The sequence below is a fragment of the Bombyx mandarina genome, chromosome 05 (genome assembly GCF_030267445.1).
Source record: "Bombyx mandarina strain Sakado chromosome 05, ASM3026744v2".
NCBI classification, from domain to species: domain Eukaryota; kingdom Metazoa; phylum Arthropoda; class Insecta; order Lepidoptera; family Bombycidae; genus Bombyx; species Bombyx mandarina.
In genome coordinates, this window is record NC_143212.1 from 7,045,363 (window position 1) to 7,056,368 (window position 11,006).

The 11,006-nt window shown below is 38.7% G+C and overlaps 1 long non-coding RNA gene across 1 annotated transcript; it reads left to right on the plus strand.

Moving 5' to 3' along the window:
- The first annotated feature begins 4,320 nt into the window (after positions 1-4,320).
- On the plus strand, positions 4,321-6,282 carry LOC149502929 (uncharacterized). Its single transcript, XR_016323128.1, has 2 exons — positions 4,321-5,368; positions 5,539-6,282. It is a non-coding gene; the product is annotated as an uncharacterized LOC149502929 (long non-coding RNA).
- Positions 6,283-11,006: the final 4,724 nt, after the last annotated feature.

Below are 11,006 nucleotides of genomic sequence, written 5' to 3' on the forward strand. Positions count from 1 at the left end.
GCGCCACTTATACTTGATGAAAATATGAGTCATTTTCTGGAGTGGCAACAAGCCTACTAAATTCCATCACAATCAAATGAATGTTTCAGGAACACATAGAGGTCGAAAAACCTTCATTTTATTATAATTTAAATAGATAAATAGTCACTTTTTTATGGCGTATGCACGATAATGGCTAGTGAGTTGTTTTAACAATATGTATATGTCGCATTCGGACACGACAAACGATGCGAAAGCGTGCCACCAAGTAAATGCGAGATGCAACTACTTGTCAAACATCGGCTTACTTCGGGTGGTGTGCTTCGGCAGTCGAGGTGCCATCGTTCGGGTTGAATCGCAGCACATTCGTTGCCTTACTAGGAAGAGTGAAAATGTCTCGGAACTTCATCGTTCCGTGCTGCGCAATCTCTTTGCACGATTACCCACTATACGCCCACTTTGTCAAGAAATATTGGGGATACCGGCCCATTCTGCGACATATACATATATCAGATTGGCGGTAGGATCTCAGCTAGTATGGATGAGTCCCACCATCCTGCCGTAAAGCAGTAGTTCGTTTTAATTTAAAAATTGGATAGTAACATGCAGTTTGTATTGTCCCCCCCCAATATAATTTGACACAAAGTGACTGTGAGATCGTTCACCTTTGATGACATGCAATCAATAAATTAAAATAAATAATAGTTTAAAAAACCAAAAAAAAAAAACGCTTTTATAGAAAATCCAACTAAAAAATAGAAAATAAATTTAATAAATTTAAATTAAAAATAGTGTAAGAAAAAATGATTTTATTGTAAAAAAAAGCGTGGGGTACATAGTATCACTAGTTGTAAATGTTTTAGTTTTAGTATTTTTTAGTTGGATTTTCTATAAAAGCGTATTTTTTTAAACTATTATTTATTTTTCATTTTTTAGTTGAATTTCAATTTTTTCAATGTTTTTTCATCATGTTCAAAGATTCCGTTACATGCTAACATACATACGTCTGAAGCTAATAAAAAGCGTATTAAATAGCAACTGTCATAATAAAGCTAGGTGGAGTTTCGGTTTTTTTTTTTTTTTTAATATAGGTATTGAAATATTAAAGATTTATTGAAGACTTGAAGACCATTGAAAAGATCGTCGGTTATTGAATTCGGTTGTATTGACAGATCGGTCGGCTCGGTTTACGTTAATTTGCAAAGTTTTGAGTTTTAATTTCGAGTGAGCTTGTACGATATCGTACACCTCAGGACCCTCACATTGACTGCTTCAGATCGACACGAATAATCGCCACGAGACGGGCATCCGGCGTCTTATAGGATTTCAAGAAATCTTATAAGATTCATAAACCCGTCCAACCTGGGTTGGCGTCACTCGCCTTATCGACACGGGTGACGTGCTGCGTACCCAACAATAGGAAATCATTTCTTCGAAACTGCTCATGTTCTGCAAGAGTTGATTGATTTCAGGTAACGTGCATGCATAAATTGAACTGTATTACGAACGAATGAAGCCGACCGAGCGAGTGATTCGGAAGAGCTTACGCGTCGCCGAACGTATACGCTAATCCTGAAAAATTCACTCGTTACATTTACACGAATGATTTCTGAATTTCGATAACGATTTTTTATATACCAGGAAATGTGCTCAAAATCGATTGCAAGTCCAATCGAGCGTTCACCGTTTATTATTAAAGATGACATGATTCTTTCCATTGAAATTGATTATTAGCAAAAACTCAACGTACAAAATTACCAAAAACTGTTGAGTTCGAACAAGATCGTTTTTATGATGTGTAAGCCTCTAGGTGTTTCACCGTAACTCGAGCTCAGAAACAAATACATAAAGCTCACCTTAACTTATGAGATCGTAATCTCAATTAATGCTACGAGTATATTGAACAAAAAGTTACAGTTAGTCTAATATTATACAGGTAACCCTCCTATAATACGGTAGGTAAGTTCCTACAAAATCCCGTATTGTGCAAAGCCGTGTTATACGGGACTAGAAGCTAGTACAAAAAGGAGACTAATTTTTCTGAATGAAACACCTCAACTATGCATGTAAGTATTTTTTTACCTATTGTACAATAAAAATAAGCAATACAATTACGGTGATTCCCATATATTGTGTGTTCATAGTGCATAGTTTAATAAAACATAATAAAAGCAATTAATAAAACAATGTTTTGTTCATTGTTGTTCGAAGACAGGCGACCATGTGACCGTTCTGATGAAAAGTGTTGATAATTGCCCATAGACAACGGCAATTCACGTGTGCCGAAAAAAAACTTTCCTCAAAATTCGTTTATGGAAGTTGTTATAACGCTCAGAGTGCACGATCATGAAGAATTCCATTTCCGTTTCTGTGGGGATTTGACATACCCTTTAAAAACGCACCGTGTGATTATATTCACTGTAAAATTTTAATAACTCGATATTAACCTACAACGCCCTCTTATATTGTAATGCAAGTATGAAATTTTTATATCTTGATAAATGAAACTAAGCAAAAATACGAAATACCTATTATTTTATCGTTCGTGGCAGACGTCGACAACCCCGCCCATGGCGATGGCAGACGATAAAATAAATAAAAAGCAGTCGACTGAGACCCACAAACAAATAAACTTCAATTACTAAGTTAGTTGTCGTGTTGTTTTAAAATTTTCAATGTTTAACAATTTGTAATTTACTTTCATATTTCATGAAGTTGTTTTAGTGAAACTCGTATATTTAAATTTAGAATGTAATTTTTTGGCATAAACTATTATTAATATTTTGAGATTTGTAATTAAGCTCGTCAATGATATAGAAAAAGAGTATTTTTATGAAATTAATTAAGAAATTAATTTTAACGGCCGTCTGGTGTAGTGGTAAGTGACATGGTCACTACACATGGGGATCGCGGGTTCGAATCCCGCCAAGGGAAGATATTTGTATGATAAATATAAATGTCTTTTGCAGGGTTATGGATATATATTAAATATATGTATGTGTATAATAAAAATCTTACATTTATATCGGTTATCTGGTACTTGTAACACAAGTTCTTTACGAACTTATCACGGGACCAGTTAACGTGGCGTGATGAAGAAAAAAAAAAAATAAGCATTTAAAAATTATTTAACAACGAAATGTTACTTTGTATTTAATTTGTCGACCGTGTTGATGGTCATAATTTAATAAGAAACAGTTGTTAGTATGTATCTGTTTGAACGTTCCACTAAAACATATAAACATAATATGTTAATAAGATTTAAATTTTGATAACTTCTGGACCTTGTTAAATAAATAAGATAACAAATAATTAAAATATACTTTATTTTTGCATTTTTTGTTTTTATTGTTCAGGTACGTGGACGTGCTCACGGCCCACCTGGTGTTAAGTGGTTACCGGAGCCTATAGACATCTACAACTTATATGTTGCCACCCACCTTGAGATATGCGTTTTAAGGTTTCAGTATAGTTACAACGGCTGCCCCACCCTTCAGACTGAAACGCATTACTGTTTCACGGCAGAAATAGGTAGGGTTGTGCCTACCCGTGCGGACTCACAAGAGGTCCTACCCCCAGTAAGTGGTGATTAACTATTGTGTTGTGATTAAGTATAAGTATCATCAGTTTACAAGTTTACTAACGCTAACAGTCAACGGCTATGATATTAATTGATCGACTGCAGTTGATCACTTCACGCACTATTCCAATTAGCATTTAGCTAAGGGATTCCGTTGTACTCCACGATCGCCACTTGGCAAGTCTATTAAAATGCAAATGCGGCTTACAACGTCTGACACGTAATAACTTGAAGATGTTAGTATTCTTGAACGACATTTATGAAAATATCATATTTTGAAAAAGGTTTCCGTTTTAATTCGAGGAAACTCCTTACATAATAATAAATAATAATAATAAATAAATATTTACTAACAATCACGCCACGTTAACTGGTCCCGTGATAAGTTCGTAAAGAACTTGTGTTACAGGTACCAGATAACGGAAATAAATGTAAGTTTTTATTATACACATACATAGACTTAATATACATCCATAACCCTGGAAAAGACATTTATATTTATCATACAAATATCTTCCCTTGGCGGGATTCGAACCCGCGACCCCCTTGTGTAGTGACCATGTCACTTACCACTACACCAGACACAGATTACATAATAATAATAATGATAAAGAACTGGGAACAAAATATCACGTATGGTCATCCAGCCCCAATTTAGGATTCCCTATGTTATTGGTATCAGAGATTGAAATAGATACTTATATTTTTTTGTACTACAATACAAACAAACAACAAAACTAACATGATTAATGCATATGACGGCGTTAACGATATTTATGTTATACAGCACGTGCAATAGGAGTGACTCACACAAGCGAGGCGCGCCGGCCGTGTCGTTCTACTCGTAAACAACAGCTGCAACAGAAGTGACTCATAAGCCAGCTGCGCCGGCTAGTATAAAAAGGCGGAACGTGCCTTGAAATGAACATTCGTTCGACTGCGTTTGCCCGGTGCACTTACTATATCGTTGTTACGTTGTGTGATTCAGTGACTGTTGTACGTACTGGTTAAAGTTGGACAAGTGTTAAAGTGAATTGTCAAGTTAAAATATTGTTGATTAAATTAGAAATCAAAGGTGACTTCGTTTTACTTGGTGTTCAACAAAATAATATCTACCCTCAAGCCAACATCAGAAGTGAGATCAGAACTCTACTCTCACTGGCGTGACGTGTTTGAACATGTTCGAAGTACAGCAAAAAAAACATGATGCAGATTAGAATACTAGTAGTGGTACGCCACAAGAGCGTGAATGCATCATACGTAAGTCGTGTAATAACGTCTCTGTTACCTCGATGGAAGATCTGAGCCACGAAGAAATCGTCACATCTTACGTTCTGGCTCATGTTGCCCAGTTTGACTGTCGACTTCATCACATGGCATTTACTAACGGAAATAAACACGTAACAAGCTATTGCAAGAAATTAAGGCAAGTGCAAATCTCAAGTGAAACTTCGAGCGCAATAATGGATCTGTCATGACGAGTGGGTAGTTCCGACACGAATCGTTTTTAAGCCAATGACTACTGCTAGAGTTACATGGCACTAGTACAGTAAACCAGGACATGAGACTGTGAATTGTCGCTGAAATTTTAGAATCTACTCGATTCAATACCAATAACACTACACGTTCGATGACTTCGGGCTTCATCGAGCAAGCAAGCAAACAAGAAAGCAAGCAAGTTTCCGTGGGGAAGAAAAATTGACACATCTGAAGTCGTCGTGACCTGTAAGATAAGACGTCCGGTGCGTTCGTGTCTGGCGATGCGGCGGTGTTCGGGTTCCGCTGGCGGATGCAGGTTTTTCCGGTGAAGTGCGTGCTTGTGCGTGCTTGACATGTGTTCGCGGTTGGCTTCCTCAGTGTGGGAGTAACATCGTGTAAGAGAGGTGGAACCCGTAAAATTGTAGTTTGCGTGGTGGCTGGTAAGATTTGTTGCGGTAAGAAGTTTGCATGGTGGTAAAATGTCTTGTGAGTCTGCACAGGTAGCCGGAGGTGAGACTTCCGCGGTCGCGGCCCACCCAGTCCGCGAGAACCGGGCAGATCGCCTCGACGGTACGGAGGCCGGCTGACGGGTCCGCCAAACGACGAGACCACGCCTCCAGCACGGACTGCCGATATTGGAGCCCCCGCGCTACGGCTGCACTTGCGCTAGGGCGCGCCGCCTCGTAGGAGACTGTGAGGTGCTGTGGCAGGTCCAACCAGAGACGTCAACGTGTGTTCCAGAGCTTCAGTGTGTTACAGATAAGTGGTTTTGGCTCCCCCTTTATGTTCCATTCAGGGTCAGACTGTAGTCTTATAAAACAAAGCCATAGTAATTTATTCAATGGTAAGCGGTTTCATGAACAAGTCACCGTAGTCACCCTAGACACGTCCTTACGGATCCATCAGATCCAATAACTCTTGCATTAGATACCTTCAGCTCTAACACTAGGAGCAGGCTGAGGAACCCCAGTAATCGTACTCGTCGAACTCGACAAAGAGGTCGACGTGCATCCTAACCCATGCATCAGCCCACTGAGTTTCTCGCCGGATCTTCTCAGTGGGTCGCGATTCCGATCCGGTAGTAGATTCATTCGCGAAGCAATTGCTCTTGAGTTGTTAGGTCTCCTGCGGAGGCGCTCGGGCAGTTGTTAGCAAATCCCACCCCTCTTGGCTGAGCCTTTGCTCGCCCACCCGTCCTGGTGAAGCGGGAAAGGCCTCCGGGCCACCAGTAATCTTTCAATCATCTGCAGTTTTGGAAAACGATAGGTATAAGTTGAGATATGTAAATGGTTCTAGTGTACAAAGTTCCCCATGAAAACTTACGCGAAGTACCTCGAGGCCCGTCAGGCCTACTAGAAATTTCTGAAAATTATAGTGACGATGACGTGACGGCGTACACAGATGGGTTAATTAATCTTGTTCGTGAAACTGATCTTAATGATGACGACTCTATCACTGACAATAGAAGCGACATTTTTGTCCGCAAATAGCGATACAGCAAACATAGTCTGTGGGTAGTGATACAAAGTCTGTAAGCTCAGGCACCTCAGGTGCAGGTGTTGGAAATGTAGAAAACGATGGTCGGTCTCGCACTATTTCTGAAGAAATTCCGTATAAATGTTCTGGTTTAAGAAATGTTTTAACAAACGCTACCGTACACGCAGATTAAAAAAAAAAAAAAAGAGAATTGTATGTGGCTAGAGAGATGTTAATCCGGACTAGCAAAAAAAAAAGAGGAAAAAAAAAAAAAAAAAGTGTGAAGTCATTGAAGGGTCTGTCCGGTCCAATGGCTTGGCTATAGGGATTTTCATCCAGATTAGCCACAACAATTAGCTACAGGGATTGCGATTCGGTCTAGCATTATCCGGTCCAGTTCGAAAAACTGAAGGGATAACAATTCCGGTGTAAGTTAAAAGGGACATACTTACATACCTGAAGAGTTTTAAATGAACTGGCCCAGGTGTGTAAGCAGTCTGAAGGTTATTTATAGCCAGTATAGGATTTTCTGAAGAATTATGCGAACCGAACCGTACTAGATTGTTAATATCATAGACCACGTTTTAAGTTGCATCCGTTAATGTCAGGATGAACGAACACGTTTGTTGTTCACAGACATACCATAAGAATGCGCGCACGAGGACGAGCGCACGTCAGTATGGCCGTGACGGCGTTAACGATATTTATGTTATACAGCACGTGCAATAGGAGTGACTCACACAAGCGAGGCGCGCCGGCCGTGTCGTTCTACTCGTAAACAACAGCTGCAACAGAAGTGACTCATAAGCCAGCTGCGCCGGCTAGTATAAAAAGGCGGAACGTGCCTTGAAATGAACATTCGTTCGACTGCGTTTGCCCGGTGCACTTACTATATCGTTGTTACGTTGTGTGATTCAGTGACTGTTGTACGTACTGGTTAAAGTTGGACAAGTGTTAAAGTGAATTGTCAAGTTAAAATATTGTTGATTAAATTAGAAATCAAAGGTGACTTCGTTTTACTTGGTGTTCAACAAAATAATATCTACCCTCAAGCCAACACATATTTAAATTTCGAATTTGATTATTATGATAATGCTATCATTCAGATTACCTACTACGGTTGACTTTTAATTCGCCACATAGACAAGTTTTGATGTCATATAAAAATCTGAGATTTTAAGACTTTATCTTAATTCATTTACCCTATATTGTAGTCAGCAAATGCAGATTGAATTTTACCACGAAAGAATTTTTAGTGTTCAACGAACTGAAAGCCGATAAGAAAAATATCATTGGTTGAACATTTCCATACGATCTGAGTTTGCTTTTTTTTGTCTAAACACTACTGTTGGAGAAATACTAAAAGTGTACCTTTTTCCAATTTACCGCAGAGCAAACTGCTATTTTACACTTGTAACGCTTCTGAATTGTATCATATAATCGAGAGAAATAACATAAAAGTCAATGAGTTTTAGACATTTATTTAACAGTAACAGTAACAGTTTCGTTCTTTTTATTTTGAATCATTTAAAAACATAATTAACAGTTATCTCAAAGAAAACTTAATTCCCGAGAGTTTGAAACATGCGTCGGTATTTCATAGTGATAATTTACATTAATTACAGCGAAGATAAGCCTTATCTGTGGGCTGAGCTACTGGACGTGCGGGACGATGATTGTTCCGTCCAGACACAGCACGTACCGACTTTAATGTAATGTTTAAAACTGAACGAATTGTGGTCTTATAGTTCAGTGCGAGCGATTTAAAAGTTTTGCACCTGTCTGATTGTACCATCGACTTTCTTATTTCTTCTGCGACACAGTTTTGTATTTCTGATCGAAAATAGGGTTAAGACAGACGTGGTTCAAATGGGATTGCGAGCTATATTTCAAGAAAAACGGCGGCATTAACCGTAACCGACTGTAAAGCTCTAATGCTTAGGTTTACTGTGTGCCTGGCATTTCTGTGTCCATGAGCTCTTTAGGAACGGATGAATCTTTGGTTCATCTGCCTTCGATGGCGATGAATCGATTTTTTTTTTTCTTAGATGGGTGGACGAGCTCACAGCTCATCTGATGTTAAGTGGTTACTGGAGCCCATAGACATCTTCGACGTAAATGCGCCACCCACCTTGAGACATAAGTTCTAAGGTCTCAAGCATAGTTACAACGGCTGCCCCATCCTTCAAACCGAAACGCATTACTGCTTCACGGCAGAAATAGGCAGGGTGGTGGTAAATATCTTAACCACCAGTAAATTTAACCATCAGTAAATTTCTTGCTTAGGTTAGGCAAATAGGCAATCAGGCAAATTAGAACAACCATGCATCTGTCATAGGATTTAAGCTTCAATATCATATTTTTACCTATTAAATCACCAAAGCCTGAAGAACTAGTTCCATATATCACCGATCCAAAATTGATTTTACATTGATTAAACAACATACCTAGTCGGAAAGTAATTAGTCTGGGAAATGAGTTTTTTCCCTTCTACATACATGTGTAATGATTTAAATCGCTTAAAATGAAAATCACTTTGAATATGTGTCCTCCTCTAAAACCTCTGTTAAGCGACGTACAGACCGGATGTGGATACAGGATAGACGAGCTAATTACGAATTTGACCTAGTTTGCACAGACTTACATACCTATTAATAATGTAAGCTACTGTGTATATCTACTCGATAATATTTACAATTACATATTAGTCCGCAGGTGAAAAGTTCACGGGGTAGTTCCGTTGTCCACATTATGACGTCCTTAACTTAACAGTGCAGAAAACCCTAGCACGCAGCTCCCACACTCGCAATGTTTCGCAAAAATATACATGAATCAAATTGTTTTTTTTTTGGTCAGGAGGAAATCGCCGGACTCCCACCCTCCACTGGGGATGGAGGGCAGGGCATGTCGGAGTCGAACCGACTAAAACCTCCTGTCGCTCAACCCACGTCCGAGCCTCGCATGAGACAGAACTCATGAAAAGGCAAGGAGAGGAGAGTGAAGCGTTTAGTGCGGAGCACATCTCTCCCATCACCCTCCCCCTCGGGACGCCGGGCCAGCGATCGTCGGCGCCACGACCACCAGCACTCTCGGTCGGCAGGCTGTCCGAAGCCCGCCAAGATGGTGCCGGTTTGAATGGGTTATCCTACGAAAAGTATACTTAAAACATAAAAATAAGCATAGTAAAAGCAAAATAAGGTCAACTAAAAATTTAAATATATATTTTTTTACTTTAGAGATCCTAGACAACCTGTCAGGCCAAAATAATAAATTCTTTTTTTTTGTTATCGCTCTTTGAAATCTGTGCAAATTTTTAGGACGATCGGCCGTGTTGAAATTTGAAAATGACGTTGACAGATTCTGATACTCTGTACGCTCTATTATTTTGTAGATACATAAATAAATAGATGGATAAAAAGGTTTTACTTTGAATAAGTCGTAATCGTGGTATACTTGTATGAGTGTTCCGAGAGTGTCGTGTCTCAAGGACCAATGCAAACCCCTTGGTATCATCAGCTAGGTCATGAGCTTATTCATCAATAAATAAATAACCTAATTCAGAATACCTCTTTTCACGCTGAAACGGTAAAATTTAGCCAAATTAGGTAAGACGGTTTCCATGAATCCGAAATATATTTTTTATGCGAAATATATTGTTTTAATATATATATATATATTACTTTATGCCAATAATGACACGTGTTCCATTATTTTTCAATTAAAAATTCAATGCACGTCAAACAAAGGGAAAATCCGAGTAGAAATATAACTGTTTTTTGAAAATGAAATAATGTTGAAAAATTGATGCCGCCTTTGACGTAAAACTGAAATCCGACAATAGAAAAAGAGCTATTGCGTAACATTAGCGTCTCTTTTCAATTTGTAAATGTCGTTCGCGTTATTTTGTTTAACCTACGGGGTTCCACTGCTGTTGGTGACGACAGCTTCGGCGTAGGCGAAAATAATGTAAATATTGAATTACGTAATTTGAATTCGTCAACAACTGTTATGAATTCGATTTTCGAATGCCTTCTGGAAGCGCGTGACAGTTCAGTGACTGGTAAAGTAATTAATTTGAGAGGTTTTCGTTTAATTGTTCTTGACAGCAAAGTATACTCGTACATACATAAATGAGGGTGCTATAGATACGCTCAATACTCAATCAATTGAGATTAATATAATACGTTTAACTAGACTAATGAATACAGGTCAAAAATTTTTTTTTTTAGGATCGAAGGATTACTGGTGGCCCGGAGGCCTTTTCAGTTTCACCAACCGGTCAAATAGTGAAGACATGAAGTACAGCTGTGTATGGTATTAACAGCTTTCGCGTCATACGTTCAGTGGAAACCCTCGACGAAGTGCCAACGATAGCGGATAAAATTTCAACTCAATCCGTTAAAAAAACACAGGAGCGTATAAATTAACGAATGATAACAAACAAACAGATAAAAGACGTTAATTTTTTTGAATAATAATATTTTAAAGAAGC